The sequence below is a fragment of the Lipotes vexillifer genome, unplaced genomic scaffold (genome assembly GCF_000442215.2).
Source record: "Lipotes vexillifer unplaced genomic scaffold, Lipotes_vexillifer_v1.1 scaffold808, whole genome shotgun sequence".
NCBI lineage: Eukaryota > Metazoa > Chordata > Mammalia > Artiodactyla > Lipotidae > Lipotes > Lipotes vexillifer.
Window position 1 is genome coordinate 446,422 of NW_006786020.1, and position 27,010 is coordinate 473,431.

Here is a 27,010-nt window from a genome sequence, read left to right on the forward strand (position 1 = left end):
CATGTTATGGCAGCAGATACTTTGGTTTATCTTTCTGCTTAATACACATTTTAAGTAGTATATGCTCTGTTCACTTATTTTGCTGAATATTTATTAGCACTCCATCATTCTATGTCTAATTAACAGAAGTTGAGTGCAAACAATGTTTTTAAAACTCACACAAAGCTTTGTTAGATTCTTTTAACTCTGCCTGGCAGTGCATTTGTGTCCTTTGGCATATTTTGGATAACACTCCTAGACTCAACTGCATCTCTTTCATTAGAATAGAGTATTGCTATGTGCATGTACATGTCATGTGAAGACATGGTCTACATTGCTCAGAAATGATAACAGTGTCTTAATTCTTAGGCTTGATTTACTGTATCACTCAAGAAATTTTCTAACAAACTGTCTTTTTGGTGATGTGTTCCTTACTTAACTTAAAAATGTTTTTAAATGGTTACTTGTAGAACAAGAAGTTTTAAAATGTGTAGTGCTATGTTTATAAATTCAATTTTTAAATTGTATAGCTGTAGCAATATAAATTGAGACATAAATGTAAATTGTGGCATGAAACAAGCATGAAGTTTTAATCATTCAAATGGCTTACCAGATGTAGCCAGGGTGAGTACTTTGGGGCGTACTTTATACTTTTCTCTTAGAAAAAGGAAAAATAGTACTCTTTAGAAATGTTATAAAGTAGTTTTTAGATATATGGTAATTTATTTCAAATAGCTAACTTTCATGAGCTACCATGACATCAATATGAATAATACCTATTATTTTCATCAAAACAATGTAGAAAGTTTTGAGCTTTATTTTTTATAATTTAGATCTAATTAAAAGATTTCTTTTCATTATAAAGCAGCTGTAGAAGTTGCCTGCTCATCATTTGTTACAGCTAAATATTCCTTATCTGTTTTCTTTTTTAGATACCAGAAACGTTTAAGGTATCAGAAATCAGGCAAGCTGCTATATCTGTAGTTTCTCATGGGTTGAAAATATTTTCTCTTCTCCTTGGAGCCTCTTGTCCAGAGCCAAAGAATTTTAACAGATACTTGGATACTTGTCTATAGTGTGTTAGTGCCAAAATATAATCAAAACTTATATTCTATATCAGCCATTCTTCACTGTAAGTTGGTACCAAGGTGACAAGCCCAACGCAGGAGAAACTGACTAGTGGCTTCCTTTTAGCTTTTCAACTAGCTTAATTAATTTTCAGTTGAGAATAGCAGTAGTGTCTGGCCTTATTAGTTCTAACCATCTACAAGTTCAGTTGGCAGGTATCTGCAAACTTTTTAATAGGCTATGAGCTAATAAAGTATTGTGGGACTGTTTATTCGTTTTCTTCGCAGACAGGGGTTGAAGATTAATGTGTGTTAAGCTTTGAAAAATAGCTCACCAAGCTGTCTTGTTCATTTTTGACTTATAAATTTAAGATTTTTAATATTATTAATAATTTGGCAGTTATCAGTATTTTTCAAGGATGATTCTATTAAATAGAACCATTCAGAGATTTAAGGGGCTATAAATTCCTTACATTATCTACTTAAGAGGTATAAATTTGCCTATCAATGTGGATATATACCATATTTCAGGCTCCTGTTTATGAAATCTTAGAAATCATTTTCAGTAGGGGCAGCTTTTAAGCCCTGTGCCAATTTTTATTAAACCTGCCCTAGATATCTGAAGATTCTTGGTTTTTGCCTTACTTGAAAGACTGGTATCTTTTTTTCCCAGAATTCTTTCAGCAGACTATCTTTTAATCAAAATATAAGTTAACTAGTATACCTTGCTCACATTGACTTAGAGCTCTCTAATGGCCCGTTCGTTTTCTCCACTATTTAAATTAGAGTTAGCAAGTTGAGAAGCTTTCCCTCAGTCTGCTTCTGCCTATATTTAGATATTCTCTCTTTCCATTGATACCCAATGTTTTATTCAGTTATTATACTAAAGTCGAAGCTCCTGTCAAGCCTTCCTTTCCCTTTTCCTGTAGGTGCCATCATTTTCTGTCTTCTGCGTTGTCATCAGGGATGAATCAGTCAGCTAAAATCATCACCAAATATAAGAATAATAGATACTGATAGCTAAAAAAACACAGGGAGCCCAGATTATTTGCATTGACTGTTTATTAAAATGAATAATGTAGTTTTCTGGAGATTATCTTACTCTCCAGAAAGTTTTTAAGCCCTGTGCCAATTTTTAGTGATAGCCTAGCCTATTGGCATTTCAGAATAGTAACTTGAAAATTTGACTTCCTGTTTTTTCTTCTTTAAAAAACAGCTTCCCAGACTTAATCATTATTGGCATTACTTTGTTAAATCGACAGAATTAGTTTAGAAACCTATCCTGATGATCACTGGGGAGCAGGCTCTCGTTGGGAGTCCTTTGTCTGTAAAAGCTGAGGGTAAGAATTTATAGTGAACAACTTTACTCTCTTGTAAATATCAGGTCAGTAAGGTAAAGGAGTACTAGAGGGAAGAAACTTTACCTCAGTTAGCCTAAAGGAAGAAATCAGGTAGCTTGTAAGGATTTACCCTTACTGATAAACACTTAAAAGTGTTTCTGCCTCAATGAAGAAAATACTTAAATGTAGTTAACAAATGAGAGTAACAGTTGCTAGGTGCACCATCCCCTTGAGTCAGCTTGTCATTCCTCATGATAGCACCAATATTTAAAGAGAAATGAATAAGGAAAGTAGTATACAGGAATTATTAACTTAAAACGAATGTCTGAGTAAGTTTATGTCTTTTTCTAGATACTTGATGATTTCAGTTAAATTAAGTCTTTATAGTGATTACTTACATCTATTTACATCTAGTTTCACAGTTGTTGCATTAAAACGTTCTTGTTAAATAACCTCAAGTATTTTGTGTTAGAAAAGGCATCCAATATTTCCTGTCATTGTGAGATTTCATTTTTGAAGTTAGGAGTAAATCAGAACTAAACTACTCCTATGGCACAATTAGTTTTGTTTTGCTCATACTCCAGGAAGCTTGGATACATCATTAACACCCACTTGTTAACCCAGATGGTAAAAACTCAGGTTTCAGAATTTGGATAATCTAGTTTTTGAATGCTCGGTGCTAATGACTTTTTAAAAATCTTTTTATTGAAGTATATTTTGTATCAGAAAAGTCCACCATTCATAAATGTACAGCTCAAACTGAACACATCTGTGTGACTAGCACCCAGATCAAGATACAGTAATATAAGCTCTTCATGACCCCTTCTTGCCCCCTTCCTATTATTTCCCTCCTCTATCTTAACTTGCAGTAAGTGGAATCATACACTATGTATTTTGTGTCTGTCCTCTTTTATCCAGTATTATGTTTGAGGTTCATCTATATGTTTCTGCATAGTGGATCTAAACTACATAATTTTAAAGAATCACCAGGGTGGGTTACTTGTTAGAGATTGTTACTGGTTAAATGTTCTCTCCTAATAATTATACTCGAAGTACCTTGAAGATATAAGCCCAAACTGTTATGTAACCACACCAAATATATTTCCTAATAATTTGTACCTAGTACTTACATAATTTATTATCTGATTATATTTTGACCAATTTCAGTTAAGGATATCTAGTAGAGGATAATCAGAGATGCTAAAAATTAGAGGAAAAGTTTTTAATGGCCTGTCATCTTTTTAGGACTGGATCTCAGATTTAGATGAAAACCTAAGAACATGCTTATAAAATGTTCAGATGACGTTAAAGCAGGAAGTCATAGCTATTATTGGGTGATAACATTTGTGAATTTAACAGTCTAAAGTATGTGCAGCAATTGAGAAAGTGAAAGAACGTGTATGTAAATTCAGGGAGGTTGAAACTTAAGTTGAATAGGTAGAGTAAAAAGTACCTAGATACTAGTTGGCTGCATTTTACAGTAATTGGTTAGCAAGTGACAAGCCTGCTACAAAAGCTAATGTAATTTGATGCAATATTTATCTAACTAGAATGAATAGGAAAAGATGGTGACAGACCTATTGTACTCCATTTCTATAGGATAGTTACTCTAAATACAAAGCTAACTAGAAAATCTACTTTCTTTATATTCCACCTGGACAGCCAGGTGGGTGTTTCAACAGACAGGCTTGAGCTTACTTTCTGAAAGGAGATGGGCCCCCAGGGAAATAGTCTTGCCAATCACTAGAAATAATAAAGTTGTCATCCTATTAATCAGGAATGTTTGACTTTGAGGTTTAGAGCCAATTACTTTCAAAATCCCTACTGTGTGGAGTTTTATTGCCCCAGCACTTAATTCTGAAGGAAAAAAGAAAAGAGGTAAGAAAAGTTTTGAAATTGATCTACTTTACTTCTGTTTTGTCTTTGTTGCCCATGATTTTAAGAAAACCTCAAAGAGCTGTGAATTTGCTTAAGGAATGGAAGGCTAACAAACTATTCTCTATTAGGAAAGAATTCTCATGTCAGAGACAATTAAGTGGTGGCCACAAATTGGGAAACCAATGGTTGGGTAGAATTCGGTCATGCAGAGTGAAAGGACCGAGGGAAAAGTCACCTTCCAGTTAGAGGAAATACTGTGAACTACTGTGGAAGTACAGGGCATATATGATAAGGATGGTTAAATTTGATCGGTGCATAAAACATTTGAAGACAACAGAGAAGAAATGGTGGATTGGATAGAGATCAAAGATATTAGAAAGGTAATGAAGGCCTGAATTAGGCAATGGAGATAAAGAAAGAATGGTGATCAGGTTAGAATTAAAGAATTTTGCTACTGATTGGATGTGATAGGGAAGCAGTCAAATTTGACTCCAACGTGTCAGACCTAATTGAGGGAATGGTGGTACCATTAGGAAGTATTAGTGAAATAGTTGGTTTGGGAAGGAGAAAATAGTGATGAGATCTTGTTTTGAGTCAAAGAGCCAGTGGAAAGTCAAGGTGGAAGTAAATACTCAGGGTACAGCTTTAGCTGCAGACTGGCAGCTTGGTAGAGAAGTTAAGGCTAGAAGAGATTGAAGAATCTTTTATTTATTTCTTTGTTTATATTATTATTATTTTAGAGTTCAAGCTTTAGGAAAGGCTAACATTTCCTAGGAACAGAGTAGGGAAAAAGGGTCAAGCCAGGACCTTGGGCAGCACTACCTACATTTAGAGAACAGCAGAAACTTTGAAGAAGATAAGTGGTCTTAGAGACTAGAAGATTCTAAGAATATTATTTCCTAACCAAAAAGAAGGGAAAATCTTTGAATCTCTGTTTTGAAAAAATTTTAAATTTTCAATAATCTTACCAAGTTCAACATTTGTTAACATTTAGTCATACTTGCTTTATCATCCTAACATATTATTTGGGAACCATTTAAGAGTAACTTGCAGATAACATGTCTATTAACTCCAGAATACTTTAGCGTATGTTTCCTATTATGTAAAAAATAGTATAATTACCAAATTCAGATTTGTTAGACTATTATCTAATATGTAACATACAGTTCATATTCACATTTTTGCCAGTTGTCCCACTAGTGTCATTCATGACCATTTTTTACATGATCCAAGAGCCTAAACAAGATCACAGATTACATTTAATTATGAAACACCTGTCTTTTTTCCTCCTGTCTTATATAAATAAATAAGTACTTCACTTCTATTAGCCTCCTTTAAGATTGTTTAAATATTCACCAAAAAAGGAAGTGCTAATGTTCTGGATGAAATACTGGGAAAAAATGCATCTGCTTAACTAGTCTGTATTATAGGGTCTGGGGAGAAGAGAGAGGAAAGGAAGTACTGCCTAAAATACAGCTAAAACAACTACTGGGATTAGAGAAATTTTTAAGAGGAGTCTTTTATTTCTCAAAGTTTAGTATGGGGGTGGCAAGAGAAGAACATGTGGATATTGATGTGGGTATATCCCTTAGAACAGAAATTGAGGTATATTCTTGTACTAGTTCTTTCTGTACTGTGATTTTTATACATATGTATTAAATTGGGATTTTAATTATCTTGAGTTGAGAAAAAGTAGTATAATTTGAAGACATTTTTACTCACCACTTGGGTTCACAAAGTATGTGACTGCTATCCTTTATGGTCTGTTGTATCCTCCTAGTTTTATTGTGATAGTCGCCTAAGGTGGATTGTCTGCTGCCAGATTTCTAACCATAGATCTGTATCTCATTGTTTGAAGTGGTGTTTCAGTGGGTCCTAAGCATTTCTTCTCCTCTTAGCTTTTCTGTGGCTAGCTGAAATGGGACACCTGACATGCTGATAGTATTTTCAGCACATGACTGGGCTTCAGAATTGGTGATGAGAAATTATTAACTGCTCATCCACTGTTACATGCTTCTGTTCATGTGCTTACCACCTTCTTCTTTAGTTAGTAAATTTTCTCTACAGTGAAGTCACCACAGCATACCTACTCTGAGAGGTCTTGATAATTATTTTCAGGATGAAATTTGAAAAACAATTTAAAAACTCGGAAATAGTTGGTAAGGTCTCTTTGTTACTGTTGTATTTTAACTTTTCACCAGGTGGGTTTTAAGTAAACCAAGCCTTTGAACAGAACAGAAACGTGTGTGTATAATTTGCTAAACCCATCTTATTTTTTTCCTGAAGAATCTAGAACTCTAGCAAAGCTTTTTAAGAAAAGACTCTTACTGAACTTGTTCAGATGAGAAGGAAATTTAAATATAGCCTGAAATTATTGAACCAGAAGAAACATATAACATCTGTTTGGGGGGTTTTTCCATTCTAGTTCTTCAACAATTTAAAAGTATGAACTCATACCTCTTCTATGTATTTAAACCTGCAGATAGTTTTGGCAGCCCATTGAGAAGAAAGAAATATTAAGTGGAATTATTTTAATATTTTGCTTCCATTAAGATTTGGGTTGGTAGGTAGTTAGATGAGAGAAATGACTGACTGTATCCTAGCTGACATTCTTTGTGTGTGTGCGTGCACTTCTACTAATATTCTAAATCATGCAAATCAGGAAATGTATTAGATTTTTGTGATGGATATAGATCATTTAAATGCATTTGCTTACCAGAAATTAGCTTCTCTGTTTAGGCTTCACTTGACAACTTCTAAAATATTTTCCACATTTGACAAGTAAATTTAAATAGGTGGTAATAATTTAGAATGTGTGTTCATTGATTAATATCCTCAAGAAATAGCATTTTTATGCTGTTTTGTTTCCTGGTTATTGTCAAAGTTTGAAGATCCTCGGTGATAAATACTAAAAAATTTGGAAGGTGCTCATTATATTTTTTTCGGTTTTTAATTGTGATATTTGGCCCAGAAATAGTGGTGCTATAACCTGTGTCCTGGAAGCCAAAAACATCTTTCTATTAATACATGTCTGCTAGTGGTAATATCAAGATAAAGAAGGTATTCTCTTTCTAGACCTACACACTATCAGAAGGAGAACAGGAAGGGAAAAAGAGTTGTTGTATCTGACTAATCCCACTCGTGTTCACAGTGACTATTAACCATTAATCTTCAGAAAATTTCTGTCTTTATTTACAGCAGCTGTTTCTTAGATATTGCTAACTTAGTCCAGAAAATGTTGCTAAATGTATGTCTGGGATGGTCATATAGTTTGTTTCAAGAAATTAGACGTTAACTCTTAGGCATAACACGTGTTGATATTTAAAATTTTAAGAACAGTTATATTTCTTTTATGTTAACTGTTGTTATAACAAGAGCTCGAAGTCAAAGATATAGCTCTGTGTTAACAAAGCCTGCAGGACCTTATTGCATATATTTGAGTAACACACAACTTGCTTCCGCTTACTTTGTTTTTCCATTTTTATCTTCTCCCACCCCCAATTTCAATTTCCTTCTTTTTTTTTTCTTTTTTTGGTATCCTCTCTATAAGCTGTTTGTAGTCCTTTTGAAAGAAAGAAGAGTATGAATCATTTGTGAATAAACATGATCTGTTAAAAATATCTATCACTATCTTGTTAGAGCTCTTTTTCAAAGCTGCATTAATGAAATTCTTGCCTATCTTCCACCAGTAGTTGCATTTGATACAATACATAAAGTGCTAAACATCTTTTTTTTAAGTTTTTAACATAACTCATCATTGTCTTAAATTATATCTTGGCTCAACCACAGGTACAAGTTTCCTATAATTGTGTATGTCTTTTTATATGTGAGTTTCTTGGAACACTGTGCCAGTGTTCTTATTCTGTTAGGTACGTTTGGGCTAATTTTTTTCCATAAGTTTATCTTTGATATTTCTAGCCTCATTTCTCCAATACATATGGAAGACTATATGTAATTATCAGGGGCATGCAGGGTTGCCCCATTTTCCCCTTTTCACCATTAAAAAATAAGCATTTCTGACCTTTACAGAAGCAAGCATTGATCTATATAATGTCTAAGAATTCTCAAAACAGTGTAGTAAACTTTTTAAAGAAATGTGTTTTACACTTTGAAAGTGAAATTTCGTACCAAAAGAAGCTAAGCACATTCATTCAAATAGCAAGTTCCTTTAGGAACTCTTAGGTATAGGTTTGTCTGATTTCACATATCAGTTTTCAGATAATGACTTGGAAATTGCAAGTCATCTACCTCTTTGCCCCTGTGCTCACTCTTTTGTTCTATTAATATAAGTTTGCCATAAAATAAGCTAAATAATGGTAAACTTAAGCCTAGTTCTTGCTGGACTATACTATAAGAACTTTCAATAGCACATTCTCAGTTAAATGAGATTTTTTTTCCTCAGCAATTAAAGAAGAATGAAATGATATCTGTAGGAAATGTTCAAGATTTGTTTTTGATAGCAATCTTGCCAGAGATTCAAGATTATGATTGATAAATTAGAACAGGTTTCTAAATAAATATTCATTTTTAGGAGAATTCTAATTTTAAGTTAAATTTTAAAGGATATCTAATTAATCTTAACTCTGTTACTCATCCACAAGCACTTCAGTTACTCAGTTTTATTTCAGATTTTTAATAAGGATTTCCTACATGTTGGAATTTAGTGATTGAAACTCTTCAGTTGTGAGCCCTTTACTCGGTAACAGCTAATTTTGAAAATGCATGCTCGGGAAAAATTTGATACAGAAGTTTTACATACTTTTAGTGTATACAGCTCTTACGTCCTAAATTTCCTATACATTTGTATGGTGCACACACCCTTAAAATTATCTTTTTTATAAGCTTCACAGTAAAATAACTAAGTCTGCTTTATATGGCTGGTTTAATTCTGTCTTCCAAAGATTTTTTTTTCCAGGCGTTTATCATAACAGTGCTTGTTGTTGGCAGGTCCTTTAACAAAGGACCGAGTAGTCTGCCCTTTAAATGACCAGTTCATCAAAGCCTTACAGACAGGCAAATTACCAGCATTACTGATAGATATATCTCAGGAAGCATTTACTTTGCTAAATAAGTATTGTATCTTCTCATGAGACTTGTCCCTCAAAAGAGTAAATCATTAAAGTATCTTTTTTTTAAATTATGATAGTATTTTGGTTGATAGGAGAAAAGAATTGCATAAAAACTTTCTAAAAACATTTTGGTAATAATGTTGATGAAATGACCGCAACCTTAAACTATTATTTATCCAAATAAATATGGATTTTTGCCTTCACCAGGTGATTATTGTCTTTTCAAAGCCCAGCCTTATAATGTAGTTGTGTGGTTTTATTGAAGTCAAATGTGTTGTGAGATTACATTTGGAAAGATTATATTTGTAAATGGGAAAAATTCTAATAGATCTTCAGATTGTATAGAAGACTTTTAAATGACCATGTGTGTTTAATAGGAAATTTCCATTAAAAGTTAAAATCTATAACAACGTAACTCCATCCCCCTGTATTTGGGTCAAATATCTCAGGAGAGGTGGCTGCAGAGTTTCCTTTACAATGCTGTCTTTGAGTTTTCTATCGGTTTGCACATATTAATCTTCTTGAATAAGGGCCTCCTCCTTTCCCCCTCCCCCTTACCCCATTATGACATTTTATTTAGGGGGTTAATGTAAGTAAAAATATGCCCATAAATATGAGGGTTGCCTTTTCTGTGGATTACTGGCAACTAAAAATATAAATGAACATTCTTATCAAACAGAAAATGTTATTAATATTACCTTCCAGCGATTAAAATAGGTGCCCAATTGAAAGCTTTTTAAAAAAATTTAATAAATGTAAGATTATATTCTTAAGGAAGTAAGTTTTACCATTATTAAATCCTCCTACCCCCAATTTTCTTCCATGCCCATATGCAGATGAGCAGTAGGATTACTCCTGAATAGGATACATTGTTATATCTATTATATAAAACACATAATAAAATTTCATTCTTTCCATCATGTTCTCTAATTTTAAAATTGGGGATGATAGAGATAGACTAGGATTTAGGTATAAAAATTGAATCCGTCTTGAGCATTTAAATGAATGATATAGATTATTACTGATCCAGCCACCTGTGCTGTATAAGTCTAGAAATTCATATATGGATGTGGACCAAACAGTAGAACTCAAGTGCCGTTCTGCAGGACTACAAAGCTGTCTATACCAAGTTATGGTGTTAAATCATAATTTCTGGATCATGATCTTAAACCTTTGATTGGTTCCATTTCTACTTGACTCTTTACTAACAAGTATTCTGATGGCCTCAAAGTCCATGTTATTTAAAGTTTGAAGTATCCATATCAAATATGAAATTATTTTACATTAAAAATATACTTAAGTACAAAATATCAGTTGTGTAATCATGGTAAAACATACAACTTTGCTATAAAAGATTTCTAAAGGCTATTTGATTAAAGCATTTATTTACTTAAACTCTTTGCTAGAATTTTTTTTAGAATTCAGCATCGGAGGAGGAATGTGACATAATAATGATCGAAAGCCGAAAGTTTAAAAGTTGTGATGCCCTCACATGGTTGGAGGGTTATTCTAGCTTCTAAGGACTGAATGTTGTCCACAAGAGTGTCTCATCAGGTCATAAATTGGTAAGACTTAATGGATTAGATTTTATGTATTATACCTGATGTTATTGTATTGAGATGAATATTTATGAACAAACTGAGCACATTGTATAACTTAAGACTGTAGTATTAAATATATAAGTTAAAACTTGGAATTTTAAATACTTGGAGTATGTAATTCTTTCAGAGTCTCATGAGGCTCAAGACCCTGTCTTTGCAGTGGTGTTTAACAATCAGTTTAAAAAATAAAGTGCCATCCTATATTATAGTAAGACTATTTAAATATTGCTATTGCATCTGCTGTAGATGCTTACAGTATAGTTAGGGGTCCCATATGCCTTCTAGTTAATATCCCAAGAGATATTTGAGAAATAATAATCTTTTTTTTATTAAAAAATTTTCATCCATTTTCTCCATGAAATATAATTTAAATAGTTTTATTACTTGTGGGATTTTATTTTTCTCAATAAAAGGCATTTTTCCTGCTGTCTCTAAAACTAAAAGCCAAAGAAATTTTCTCAATTCCTAGTTGAGAACACCTAAGATGGCAATATCAAATGAGAATGATATATTTGAAGTCAATATACATTTTTTGTGTGGCCTGAAAAAACATTTCCTTTCAGAACTGTATTCTGCTTAGAAAGCAAAAATGTTCAAATTTGTTTTGTACACCTTCTTATTTTGCTTTGTTTTACACAGCTGTATTTTGTAGGGGGACTCTCAAAATAATACAGTTTAGATTAGGATAATACTGTTTAGATTAGGATATCATAATCTTCAACCTGATGATCATCATATTTTGTGTATGAAGAAAAAGATTCTGGGTTAAGTTATACTTCCAAGGTTATACAGAAAATATTAGAATTAATATTTTCATTAAAATATGGTGTACATATCCTACAAGTCTATCAAAGTTATTTGAAAATATCATCTAAATAGGCTACAATATCTATTTCTGACCTTATTCTTAACCAGAGATGTGTTATTATCTTATACACACACATACCCGTTCTGTCTTTTGAATAATATTCTAAATTGTTTCAGATAATAGTATTCCATGACTTCGTGTTGATCATATTCTGTATATAAACTTAAGGTTCTTAAACCAGTAATAACAATCAATGGTAGTCTGGAAGGAAATACAACAAAACTGTTGTCCCTTATTCTACATATATTTTTCATTTTTATTTTGTACAATATATCTGTATAACTTTGGTAGTTAGGAAAATATGTTCTAATTTCTTTAGTAGGATATCCATATGTAGTAGTCAGTGGGTGGCCTTCAGGGGATCCTGAAGCCTGTGGAATTTTGGATAGAACTTTATGTATGTTTTCAGTGAAAAGTTCAGAGCATTTGCCAGGTTTTCAAAAACAGTTGAGTAACATTGCTAGTGAATGTTTGTGTCTAAGGGACAAGCCTTGTTAGACACCCAAGTATGTGACTTAATGAAGAAAGTTTTTAATGAATACACTGATCTGTTAACTCCTACGGATATTTTTCCAAGGCTAGTTTATTATAAGTGACCATTAGACTGGTAGAACAAATCAGAGCCTAATTGCTTTTAGTTTAGAACTTGCATTCTGTCCCTCTCTGTGCTCAAGTGTTGATTGGGTTTCTCCACAGAGTAGTTGCTTTTTTTGCTACTTAGTGGTTACTGTGTGTCAGGGACTGCTAAGTAAAAATACTTAGCATGATACCATAGTGAGTATTTTTGACATGTTATCTCATTTAACGTTCACAGCAGTTGTATAGATACTATCAATAGCCTCAGTTTATAGAGAAGAAAATTGAAAGCCTGGAGAGATTAAGTAACTTTTTCGGGTCACATAGCCATTAAGTGGTAGAACTAGGATTCAAATCTAGCTTTCTAAGTGGAGCCTGGGCTCTCAATTGGTATGCAGGTATAGAGAGTAACCCTGGAAAACTTGAAGGATAAGATAAGGGAAAATTTCATGTTGTATGAAGATGCGAATACATAAATTTGATTTCCTTTGAACTTAAGTATTAATAGCAATGGGTCATCCTCATTATAAAACCATCTTTTAAAGCACTTGCCAAAAAATAAATTTGGTAAGTTGCTTACTGTCTGAAATCACTTATTGTATTGTAAAATAACCTCCATTCAAATTTAATGCTTGTAATTATAAGCAAGTATATATGTATTAGAAAAGTTTTAGTACTTACTAGAATAGTATTGTACTAACTGTAACCATTAAGGAATTCACCCTATAATATTTAGGATTTATAAATAGCAAACACTGGAAGCAGTTTAAAAAGCTACTTCAGGGCTTCCCTGGTGGCGCAGTGGTTGAGAGTCCGCCTGCCGATGCAGGGGACACGGGTTCGTGCCCCGGTCTGGGAAGATCCCACATGCCGCGGAGCGGCTGGGCCCGTGAGCCATGGCCGCTGAGCCTGTGCGTCCGGAGCCTGTGCTCCGCAACGGGAGAGGCCACAACAGTGAAAGCCCCGCGTAACGCAAAAAAAAAAAAAAGCTACTTCAAGCCCTGAAAGTCTCTTGGGATAGGGACATGAATCACATGTAAAACCCCCTACTAAGCCACATCACATTTGCCCTTAGTTGTGAATAATTCTATAAAGAAACCTCTTTTATGTCTACTTTTAAAACATTTTTGCAGCAAAATTTATTTGGGGGGCGGGGAAAATGGATTTTTTTATTGAGCAGCTACTTTGTGCAGATCCTTTTCATTGGTTTAATTTTATCCTCAGATGAGCTCCAAACCTTATAACCTTTTCCCTATTTTTAAGTGTTTATAATAAAGTTCCTGAGTCTAAATATGGCTTAAAGGTAAATCTACAATAAAAGTACTGCTTAAAACAAAAACAAGTAAAACTATAAGAATTTTTTTTCTTCAGTTAAATTGAAGTAGACTTCAGGTCAAGTATAAACTTGATTGAAAATATACAAACAACATAATAGGTCATCAGAATATGAGAATCCTATATTAAAAGTCCCCTTTCAGATAATATATTTGTACCCCAGCTTTTTTAGTAGTAATATACGTACCCTTTCAAAAATTAAGCTATGGAAGTTTGGGAAATAGAATAAGAACAGTTACACCTAATCCATGTTTTAACACAATTGCTGTCTCAGTGTTTACATATTCCCTTCCAGACTTTGAGCACATATGCATGGATATTAATAGTTGCGATCATGGTTAAGTAGCTTTTAAATAGTTTTTAGTGTTCCAAATATTTGTCCATTTGTACAAAGCTTATACTGATATATATAAGTTTTGAATTTTGGACTGATATTTCGACAACTGTGAAACCGTCCTTTCCAGTTTTTCTTCCTACCTCTCTGGTTGGTTGTTCTCAGTCCCCTTGGCAGACTTTTCCTTTCTTTTTGTCTTTCAAGTATTATTGGTGTACTCCGGATGGTGTCCAGACCCATTCTTCACATTCTTTATCATGCTAAGAGCATATAGATGGCTTTGGATGTCCTCTATATGCTGTAGGAAGCCATGTATATGCACCTGGTACTCAAACTCATTACCTGTGCCTCTGTCCTTACGTTCAAATTTCCCTGACTTTTCACAGCCAACTTTCATAGCTATCTGATCTTTCATAACCAGTTAATGACAAAGTGCTGCCATGTCTACCTCCTGAGTATTTCTTCAGCATATTCATCTCTCTCATCATCTATTCAGGGCACAGTTCTTTATTAATTGGAATTGCAACAAACTTCTAACTGGCATTCATTATTTGAGTTTTCTAAGGTGGCTAACTGTACCTGCTGTTCTTTTTACTTGGAACATTTGTGTGTGTGTATCCTTTTCTTCTCCACCCAACTGTGGCACTTCCTCTACTAAAAATTTTTCCTTGACCCTAGATCTTGATTATATGCTCCCAAAACACCCTCTATAATCTTGCCCTGTCTGAGCATTTATCACATCTCTAACTTGTCTGTCTCTTTCATTAAACTGTAAACTCTGGGATTATGTTTATTTGATAGTGTATTTCCTTAAAAATCAAGAGTCAGCTGTAAAAAGTAAATCACCTAACTCCTAAGTCAATATTCTTTGAGTATTTTATGACATTCAGATTTAGGCCGCTATACCTTACTAATACAGATTACATAGTTAACGTATTAAGTGCTTACCATGTGCCAGACATTCATGTGTTATCTCACTGAATCCTAGCATCTGGTCCTATTATTATCCTTTGAAGAGGCTAAATAACTTGTGTGAGGTCATATCGTAAAAATGATGGAGTTGGGATTCAAACCTGCGTATGACTCCAGAGCCAAAGCCCTTTTATTTGATACCACCTCCGAGTTTATCTTCTGAGTCTAGAATTATAAATCTGAGTTGGAGGGGAATTTAATGGTCATTTATTCCAACCACTTGTCTCATACTTGAATCATGTCTGCAACACACCTTCCAAGTTGTCATCTAGCCTTTGAACACCTCCAGTGATGTTTATCTTAGCATCCTGGTCTTCTTTCTTTTTCCATTTCATGTTTAAACCTTTTATAAACCCTTCCTGTACAGCAGAGAATCTAAAATGTGAAGCAGAAAAATATCTTGCCATCACTTAAAGATTTAGGAAACAGATTAGGTTCATGTAAAAATGTAAGCTACAGTACAGTCTATGGAATCATTGAGCCGAGCATATTCTCTAGTTAGTTCTGTTAGTTTTCATATCTGCTATAATCAAGAATATGGGTTCTAGTTCATGGCCTTAAGTCATCGGTTTTAGTTCTAAAGCTCTTTTTCAAAATGGGTAAGGAGACATTGCTCAACATCTTAGAGATCGCAGGGATGTTTCCCCTCTTCGAAATTATTGATTCTAGTGATGATGTAAGAGTTTCATGGGACTCCTTTATATGTGCTTTGATCCACCAGTGTAAAAAGAGTGAAGTACATCTGAATTTCTTCAGAATCCTGGATCTAGTTCACTTAGAACTTTTAATTGTTCATGACACATGCTTAAAGGCATGACAGTTTGAGTTGTCTTCTTTCTCTGACTTGACCAAACCGGCAAGTCTTTGGTCTCCTCTTTCCACTTTCAGGATAGCTGTTGGTTTCTTTTACTTTTTCCCTTTAGATTCAGTCTGTCTGTCTATAGCGAATGATATTGGGGAATACCCCATGGATGGATATTTATGAAGTGTGATTATACAATTAAGCCTTCACTAGATTTACAAAAAGATTTTCCCCTGAATCCATGATTCTAATGTAAAAAGACGTTTGTCAAGATTTTTATCCAAAAGGTCATTGAGTTTTTAAAGTCCGCTTTATTTTCCACAAAGTCTACTAAGACTTTGTCATCACCATGTTCCGTACATGGAACTGCTAAGTTTCAGTGGCATAATTTTGTCAGAAGTAACCTGAAAATCCATAGAGCTCTGACTTTTCTTTTCCTCAAACTTAGACAGTTTCTCTGCTTACTTCAGTTTGCCTATATTATATTAAAAAATGTTATACTTTCTTCCTTCTCAGTGAGAAACAGTCAGTCAGATGCTTTCATCACAAAAAGGTTTATTGGCTTTTTATTTAAGCTGAGTTTGTCAGGGAGAGGGAAAAAAAAAATTCTCAGGAGGTCTTCCCATTTTCACTGTGTTCCAGTGATACCCTTAATTAGTTTCTAATAGTTTAAATAGCCAGTTAATTTCTGAACTCTTTTTCCTGGCACAGTAAGCTCAACTTGACATGAGTTCATGTTGAATTTACAAAATATAATTAGATAATATATTAAATACTGTATGTTTTATTCCATCTTTTTCTTCAATTAAATGTTCAGTATCAATTATATGCAGAGTGTTGCAATAAGTAGACCCTTGAGGTGGACACAATTCCTGCCTTTAAGGTTTAATTCAAGGGAAAAGAACATTCAGTGAAAACAACAAAAACAGAATTATTTATGGAAGAGTCAGAGGGATGGGGCCTATCGGCAAGAAATGAAGAGAGCAAAGATGTTGGTAAAGCATCCCATTTCATTTCATTCTTATCTCTAGAATCTAAATTGATTTAACAAATTTCAGGTCATGCTGTAAGTCTAGAAATCATCATAAAATTTTTACATAAATTGATGCCTACAAACTATTGTAAAGTTCTGCCATTAACCATGTCTATCTTACAGAATTGTTATTGCCTGGAATAATTCCAGGATGTGGATCTAGATTGAAATGAGAAGAAGTAGGGAATTCCTTGGTGGTCCAGTAGTTAGGACTTGGTGCTTTCACTGCTGGGGGCCCGGGTTCAATCCCTGGTTAGGGAACTAAGATCCCTCAAGCCGAGCGGCCAAAAAAAAAAAATAAAGAAGTGAGAAAAAGTAGTTAGCTGTTAAAAACTTTTTGCCACTGAAAATGTACATATCTGAGTACAGTTCTCCTTGAGTAAAAAAACCTTAGAACCCTTTAGATTTTATAATACTGCTACTTTATACTTTTCTTTATTGTCCTATACCAGAATTCCTTTTTGAGTTAGGTAATTCTAAAGCAGTGATTCTCAACTAGAGTAAATGTGGTTTAGAAGCAAAACAACACTTTATCCCACTCCTTTGAGTTGTTTTTAGTAATATTTATTGTTGTAATGTCATGTAACACTAAAGAAAGGCATGAGATAGTTTTAGCTAAACAGTTTTTTGGAAGTTTTTATGTTGAATTAAACCAATTCAGTTATATCTCAGTGGCCTTTGGAAAAATTTCCCCCAGTAAGTTAAGATTATTTATATTCTGAACAATGAAATTTTGAGATTCTATCGAGGATCAATAAGAATTTTACTAATGTTCAATCCACATAATGCTGTGCTTAATAAATATTGATGTAAGTTTAAATCTCAAGTCAAACAATTTTTATTAGCATATATTTTGTGACTGCATTGAATCTTTAACATTTGATTGAGTACAAAGAAATCAAGTAAATTTAAAGCATACCTAGGATTATTTATTTATTTGGGTGAGACATAAATACAAAGGTTGTTTCCTAATACTAATCATAATTTTTATTTGTACGTCACTGCTTCATTTGTAATCCAAGGTACACTGGGATAGTAGACCTTATATAGTGTCAAAATCCAAATTGATCCAAGCAATTGAAGGAACAAAATATTTTTAAGTGTCTACTAATGTATAAAGTCTCATATAATCCTCACTGTAATCCTTTAAGGTAGTACAACCATGACCACATTTTACAGATGAGAAAACTGGTCTCAGTATGTTAACTTGGTAGGATCACCTCATTAGTAAGTAGTGGAGTTGGGATTTTAAAACCAGCTTGTCTAATTCTAAAGCCTGTATTCTTAAACCACTTTATTACTCTGAGAATTCAGTGTTTTGTTTCGGCAGCTGCTGAGAGAGGTAAGCTGTCTCACCCCGACAGTGAAGTAAGTAGAGAGCAAAAGAGAGTTAGGCCAAGTGGTAGTAAAGTGATAACCTAGACAGTTTTAACTCTTTAGGGCATTTCTTCACAGTACTTTTCTTGTATTTGTTGAAGATCAGCAATTTAATTCTTTGCTCAAACCCAAACCAACCTAAATTTTTAAAACATCGCAAATGCAAAACATTCACTGATTTATTAAAAGTAAAATAGACCAGATTTTTTCCCTGATAGAATATTCTCTTCATTTTATTGAAGGGTAATGACCGTGCTTTGGTGCTGTCCCTTAATGAAGCAACTATCTCTTTAAAAAACCTCATGATACTTTTATTCTTCTGGGTTTATCCCTATTTTGAAACAGTTCCTTGATAACCTCCATTTTCATTTATTACTATCCTTGGACTTTGGGGACAGATTAGGAAGGGACATAAGGTGGCAAAGAAAGATTAATTATTAACCTAGGAACAAAGGCTGTGTTTTAGTCAGATAACTCTAGTGGCTAATTTTGCTTTGTCAAATATATTGTCCATAGAATTATGTTTTTTCTGTAAAGCTATTCTAAATAATATCTCTGCATCTTCAAGAAATGGACATAAATGAAGAGATTAGCTATAACATGAGCCAAAATTATCTATGTGCTCTTCACTGGTATTTGGCATTTAATATTCAAGGGGATAGTCTCATTTTGACTCATTCGGTTAGGCCTCATCGTGGAAATGGGATTGAGAGGATTTGTTCAAGAATAGCTGCTGAGTTGAAAAAAAATAGTACGTGGAATGCTTGAGAAAGAAGAGGCAAGTGTGAGGCCATTCAGCAAAAGAAATAATTAGCTTTCCCAAGAAAGGGCAGTTTCTTCCCATCCCGTCTTCTACAGCTCTTTACCTGCTAGTCTCCCCCAGCGTTTTGGCCTTTATTTGGCTTCACTCTTTAACCAAACTCATCTCTCACAATTTGAGCTACCTACCACATTCTGATAACTCTCAAATCTAGACTCGTCACCAGAGATTACTCTAGAGTTCTAGATGCCTATTTCTAGCAACCTTTCCTTATTTCTCAACCTTCTTTCTTTATTTCTCCACCATGATCTATATCCCAGATGTCTCAGAATTCAAAAGTCCCAAATGTAACTTCAAATTTCTCATTTTCATCTCAGGTTTCTCTGCCACTCACTCCCCATCCCTCAAAAAATCTAACCATCTTCCTGTGACACATTAACTATTTCCCCACTCCTTAGTTGCTCCATGCTAAAAACTGCAGTCATCCTTGGCATTTTCTTTGTTATAGATGAGTCTCATTTATCATCCCTCTGATTTTTCTCACAGACTCTCTGTGCTTCAGTTATAAAAACTTTCATTTTCCCTTGCTTAATCCCTGTGACCAAGCATTTGGCAGTGTCCTGCTATCCCTTATTCCCCTTTGCTTGCTTAGGTAACTTTTTTAAGACCTGTCTTGCTTAGGTAACTTTTTTAAGACCTGTCTTGCTTAGGTAACTTTTTTAAGACCTGTCTTGAGTAACTTTTTTAAGACCTGTCCCCTTTGCTTGCTTAGGTAACTTTTTTAAGACCTGTATTGACCCTTTGCTTGCTTAGGTAACTTTTTTAAGACCTGTCTTCCTTCTCACTAACCCTGCCCCCCCCACACACACACATACACAAAACACCACATTTGAGTGGTTACAGTAAGTTTCATAAAAAGTCTCTAAAACTGATGATGAAAGAAAAAAAGCCCAATGAGAATAACTTACCTCCGGACACAGCAAATCTGAGGTGAGGCCAAGTTGCAATGTGTATTTGCTAATTCCACATCTAGTGATCTTCTCACTGGTAGACACTATCTAACTTCATGTTCTTCCACCCAGTATTTGTTGAGTATTGGGCATGTGCAGAGGCGACAGATTGGAACTTTTTTTTTTTTTTAACAAAAGTGTCACATAGAAAGGTAAATGTTACTGAGATTTGGCTATTAGGAAATAAGAGGCAAAAGTTTGTTCAGGATTTATGACCTGTTACCTCCAAAGGAATTTGGATTACCTAGGTATATGGATTAGATGTTAATATTAGGCAGGAAGAACATATGGCAAGTGTAGTTTCAGACTGAAAATGAAGAATGAGATTAAGGAATGTTTCCCCAATATTGAGTTTAGTTAAAATAATAGCATTACCCACATGTATTAAATACCAAGGAGTGCTTGGAAAAAGTCAGTTTTGCCATTAAGTGTAGGAAGTGGCTTTGATGTAATACAGATACCTCATGTTATAGCTAAAAAAAAAAAATTTAAAAACAAGGGGCCCCAGAGTGGCAAGTGATATATTTAGGACTCAAATTCCAAGTATACAGTTTTTGAGTCCAAGTATCTGTGGCATTCTTTATTAAATGGCTGCCAGCCTCATGATAGATTTTTGTACAGCCAGTAGAGCTTTGTCTGGTAGGAGATAGATGCAACTGTTAAAACATAGCCTGTGTGGTTAGTGCCATAGTGTAGTGTGGAACATGACTTACTATACTACTTCTGGAAGGGTTAGAGAAGCCTTTACAGAAGAGAAAATATTTGAGCTGAAATCTATAAAAGAATGGTAGAGTTTCCACAGAAGTACTTAGAGAGTGAGAAACAGTATGAACAAAGAGTAAAAGTAAACCATGGAGGGTCTTAAAGGAGTTTAGGCTATCCAGTTCAAAAGTTGAGCAGGCATTTGGAACTGGGAGGAAGTGGGGTAGGATAATGTAAAGGTTAGCATTAGAAATTTACACTAAACTAGTTCCTGATTTTTTCCCCCCTTTGCCCCATTTGTATGTCATTGCTGAAGAATTCTGAGTTACTTTAGAAATGTTAGATGAATTTAGCTACGTAGGTTGTTTTTATAATAGGCCCACTGCCAAGTGAAAATTTATTCAATGCTTGTTGGTCTCTGAAATGAAATGCAAATCTTAAGAGCTTTACGTTTTTGTTTTTATTTCCCTTGACATTCCTTTTTTTTTTCTTTTTGAATTTTACTGATTTTTTTATACAGCAGGTTCTTATTAGTCATCCATTTTATACACATCAGTGTATACATGTCAATCACAATCTCCCAATTCATCACACCACAACCCCCACCCCCCGCTGCTTTCCCCCCTTGATGTCCTTTGACATTCTTTTTTATTATGTTCTTTCTCCAGTTTTGTTCATTTTCATATACTTACACCATGAACATTTCCTTAGGTGGTGAAAGTGCTGTGATTTCCTCATAGTCAAAGGGAAAGAATACTATATTGTTAACCTTTTAAAGGACAACTGATCTTAACTACAAAATGGCTGTTAAACATAGTCCTTTCCCTGGAAGGCTTTTTCTTAATCTTTATCCTTTTCCTAACACAGCTGGAGAAATTTGAACTCATGTGTTTTTAATGTCTTCATTCATATTAAGGATTTTCATTGAATTTTTCTGTTCTATTAAACTTTTGTACTTTGTAGGACAGATAGTCCTTAAAATCAGTATTGAAAACCATAGATCTTTTACTAAAGTATACAGTACTTTAATCACTAAATTCTGATGTTTTTATTTATTTATTTTTAATTTTATTTTATGGCTGTGCCGTGTGGCATGTGAGTTTTTAATTCCCTGACCAGGAATCAAACCCTCGCCGCCTGCATTGGAAGGGTGGAGTCTTAACCACTGTACCATCAGGGAGGTCCCATAAATTCTGATGTTTTTAGAAGTTGGTTAACCATCAGCTTCTATCCCAGCAGACTAAAGGAGTGGTTTTAGAATATCTAGAATGAATATATGAAACTATCAATATATCCAGTATATTACTTTTCAGTATAGCTATGTTATTTAGGTTTTCGTCAGTTATTCTGAACTAGACATCAGTTGGCAAAATTCTTTTCTAATCCCTCTCCTTTTTTTTTAATCTCAGGTACCAGTGTACATCTCAGTCTAGATAATTGTCAGTCATAATACTGTTTTCCCAGTCTCCGGGAAGTAAATTAAAGTAGCCAAGACTATAGTGTCAAATTTTTAATTTGGACTTAAGCCCCTTGGTTATGTATCCTTCACTCCCCCATAATAATGCTATCATCAAATTACCTGTTGCTGCTATGTAAACAGTAAAATGAAATCTCTTTCAAGAGAGTCTGCTCTAAATCTAAGCACTCCGACATTGGGGAAAATGCCACCCTCCTCCTACCCCTTTCTCACACCGTTTTCTTTTTCAGTCTGACTCAGAAGAAGGAAATAACTTTTTCGTTGTATCAGCCTTGTCTAATGTTAGTCTAATAAGAAATAACTAACTAGTGTATAAGCTTATTTATCTTAAGTAGATATGATTTCATGTTCTTATTACATTTAAGTATTTAACTTGAGATAATAGAATATTAAACAAACTTCCTTAGTTTATTGGACTGTTTGGCCTGTAGTGGTAAAATTGCTGCTATTTTACTTTTGTATAAGTCTCCAGTTTTTCCAGACTAAATTTTACATCTTCCATCTTGACTGTTTTAACAGAAAAAAAATGTTTAGTTTGGCTAGTTTTTAAGTTGTTTCCTTGGAGTAGCTCTTCAAGAAAAAAAACCATAGTTATATCAGAATTTTACTACCAAATACTAAAATAATTCTGCCAAAATATCATAACTTTGAAGTGTAAAGAGATCTGGAAGAAGAAGGTAAAGTTAGTATTAGTCTTATCTGTACCTTCTTTGGAATTCATTTTTAATGCAACATCGTGTAAGGTTATGTAGCCTATTGTATCTTAGATATTTATTGGAGAGACTTTTACTGTTTACTTACTAGCATCACTTTGAACAAAAATAACTATACTGGGAGTTATAAACATTATTTACACCATACTTTTAAGTGATTTTAATTCACCCTAAGCCAAGGAAGTAAATTTTACAAATCAGAAATGTTATTTATATTGATTGTTATTTTGTATGTTAAACATAGTACCTAATCTTTCAGAAGGAAATAGTTCCAAATACAAGTGAAGCTGTTGATCCTCTTCCCTTTCTTCCTTTCTTGTTTCCTGTCTGCCATTTGTTCATGTCTTGAGTTCACACTGTACAGGGAAATAACTCCTTCATGAGTCATTTTCATTTTGGAATGTGTTTTTCAGTATTCTTCAAAGTGTAGAGAAAGTAGTCTTCTGTCCCTGTTCCCCTTCTGCCTGCCTTCCAGATAAGCACTTACCTAAACAGATAAGCACTTTCTTAGTGTGTATGTGTCCTTCTAGTCTCTCTATTGTATATACAAGCAAATACAATGTGTATTATCTCCCTCTTCACACAAATGATAATATACACACATCTGTACCTTTACCTTTAAGGATCTTCAAGATACATTGCTTCCATCTCAGTACACAGAAAAGCATCCTTGTGGTTTTTTTAAATAAATGGCTAGTATTAAATTGAATGGATGACTATACTGTGATTTATTTAACCCCTTCCCTATTGCTAATCAAAAGCCTGCTGTTATAAAGTGTTGTAATGAGTAGTTTTGTAAATACATTATTTCCTATGTATGCAAAAATATAGGATAAATTCCTATAGATATTTTTGCATACATAGGAAATGTATACATAGGAAACTGTATACATGTATTTTTGCATACATAGGAAACTTGTAGGATTGCTGGCTCAAAGAGTGTGTTGTGTATAAAATTTATTAGATATAACCAAATTGCTCTCTATACGGGTTATACCATTATACCACTTTGTACCAGCACTGTAAGAGAAGGCCCATTTTCCCACAGCCTCACTAACTGTGTATTAAATTTTAGTATGTTTGCCAGTCTGTCAGGGAAATAATATCACATTATAGTTTTAATCTCTATTTTTATTATGAATGAGATCTTGAGTATTTTTTCATGTCTTGTGAATGTTCATGTGAATTCTACCCATGTTTCTATTTGGGCTTCTTACAGATTCCTAGAAGTACTTTATATTTTAGGGAAATTATTAAAGAAGCTTTTTAAAAAAAAAAATATTTTGAGGCATATAGTTAGAAAGTCCTCTCCTACTCCTCTCCGAAATAGTACAGAAATTCTTCCTAAATAGGCTTTTTTAAGGTCATTAATACAGATGATATGGTTGACTCTGGACAAAGGGGGTCTGAGGTAGGAAACGGACTTTGTGTTGATGGTATACTTTTTTGTGTATACTCTCTGAATTTATTCTTTACCATGTATATGTATATTTTTAAAAACTTTTATTTTGAGTAATTATAGATTAATAAGTTGCAAAAAAAAAAAAGTGCAGGGAGGTCTCAGGTACCCCTTTACCCAGTTCTCCCCCAGTGATAACATCTTGCATGGCTATAGTATAATACCTGAAGCCAGGAAATTGACATTGGTATAATCCACAGCATGTGTCCTTTTTTCCTCTTTTTAAATATTCTTTTCTGGTCAGGATTTTGACCTGAAATTAATTAGATGAATGTGAAATATGCAGAGGACATTGGTGAGCAAAGTTTTTATAGATGATAAAAACAAATATCAATCTTCATATAAGTATTTAGCTCAGTTTTTTGTTTTTTGGGGTTTTTTTGTTTGTTTGTTTTTGCGGTACACGGGCCACTCACTGTTGTGGCCTCTCCGCGCAGGCTCAGCGGCCATGGCTCCCAGGCCCAGCCACTCCGCGGCATGTGGGATCTTCCCCGACCGGGTCACGAACCCGCGTCCCCTGCATCGGCAGGCAGACTCTCAACCACTACGCCACCAGGGAAGCCCTTTAGCTCAGTTTTTAGTAGTTCCTTGGTAAAAGCTTTTTTCACAGTAAGATTGGTCACTTGAGAAAATAATAACATTTAGTTTTGTGAGTAGCCATTTTCCCTGCTTGTTTAGCATGAATAATAGCTTTTATCGTCCACAAAAATCACTTATTTTGTGTTACTGATAAAAATCTCCATGGGGCCTTTTTGTGAGTTTTTTAAATCATGAAATTAAACAGGTTGTTTTTACATTGGTAGAACTTATGGTTAATAATTAGAATATGTACAATTTTGAGTTCTTAGCTTAATTTACTGTTAACTTTGTCTAATAGTTTTATTCTTAACCACAGAGGTTTGCATTTGGCCAGAGATTGTCTACATGAATTTTATCTATTTAGGCTCTTTTTTGGAAGGAGGATTGTTATTTGCCCTTAAATTGTGTTAAAGTGTAAATGTTTTTTAAATTCGTCTTACAGAAGGGTGATGGATTTTATTCTCTTTTTAACCTTGATAGGCTTGCTGAGCTGTAGATTCATTAGATGTATTTTTTTTGCAATCAGTGACTTAACAGTTTCTTTCTAAAAAGCAAAACATACATTTCTTAGAGAAGAGGCAAAATGTTGCCCAGATTAGAGTTAAAGCATTTTTAGCACTAATGATGTTATAGAGCTTATTGCAGTGGGGCAGGGTTGAAGGTGATTTACTGGAAACAGTACCTGATTCCTGAGGACTGGCCTCCAAGAAAGATTGTAGCTTCAGCTTGTAAGTTTAAGAAGAATTGATTTTACCTGGTTTGGGTAAGGGGGCTTTAACATAAGTATTGATACACGAGATTTGCCAACTCAAATAAGTTCTCATCACAAAAGTTCTCATCACATTTTATTTTGTAATTTGGGGAATTCCTGTAGTGGGTTTTTAATTGTGTTGTGATTCAACAGAGAAAGTTAGGAGAGTCTTGGAGTAAAGCAAGGTAAATTTTTTTTTATAATATTCTGCATATCGATCCATATAATCTTAAGATATCTTCATCTTTCTAACAAACCAAAAGAACGGTTTAGTCCTTAGCAAATAGGTGAACTATACTGGCTGTCTAAAGATCACTGAGCAAGTCCCTTTTCTAAGAAGTGACCTCCCTTGTTTTCAGAGCTGAACCTCTTCTAGGAATATGCTAGATAAGATAAATGGCATATTATGAACATAGTTTAATCTTTGGATCCACAGTTATGGTTTGACAACTAACATTTGGTGCTTGGTTAAAGCACTTTTCACAATGTACACAACGCTGGATTTCTTTTAGGTCATTATAGATAGTTGCTTTCTTCCTTTCACAATCTGACTGTTACGATAGGAAAAGCATATGTTTTGACATTAATTAGGTTAGGTTTTAATCTTCTCCCTAGGGTTGTGTCTGAATAAGTTACTTGGCTTCAGTTTCCTCAACTGTAAAGTGAGAGTGTTGCTCAGGCTTGCAGTAAGGACTCACTTAAACAGTGTGTGCTGCCATGAAGTGGGCAGTCATTTGTGTTCTTTTCCACTACCCTGTTGCTTTGTTAATAAGCATTTGTGGGATTTCCCTGGCGGTCCAGTGGTTAAGACTCAGCGCTTCCACTGCAGGGGGCACAGGTTGGATCCCTGGTCAGGGAACTAAGATCCCACATGCTGTGTGGTTGTGGCCAATAAATAAATAAAATTTTTTTTAAATAAGCATTTGTATTGAGAAAAAAGAAAGACAACGTAGCCAAAATGTAATAGAGAAGAAATTTGCACTATTTTTATCTTAAACAGTAGCCATGATGTCTCTGTCCACATTAATAAAGAAAAAAGTTGATTTCTCATAAAAAATTTTTCTTAAATGTGAGATCAAGTTAGCCTAACTGTGCCCTCACTGGTTTTAATTTTTAGAGAGGCAAGATGGGATGATTTGCAGAGTCACTGAGCTGAGAGCATGGATGAAACAGTTAGCCTATTAAGAAGGATGCGGGCTTCCCTGGTGGCGCAGTGGTTGAGAGTCCGCCTGCCGATGCAGGGGACACGGGGTCGGGCCCCGGTCTGGGAAGATCCCACATGCCGCGGAGTGGCTGGGCCCCTCGGGCCTGGGCACCGAGGCTCCGGG

General features: G+C 34.3%; 1 protein-coding gene across 1 annotated transcript in view; it reads left to right on the forward strand.

Moving 5' to 3' along the window:
- Positions 1–27,010, forward strand: part of TSC22D2 (TSC22 domain family member 2) — a 50,230-nt gene that overhangs the window by 16,527 nt on the left and 6,693 nt on the right. The window lies entirely within an intron of this gene.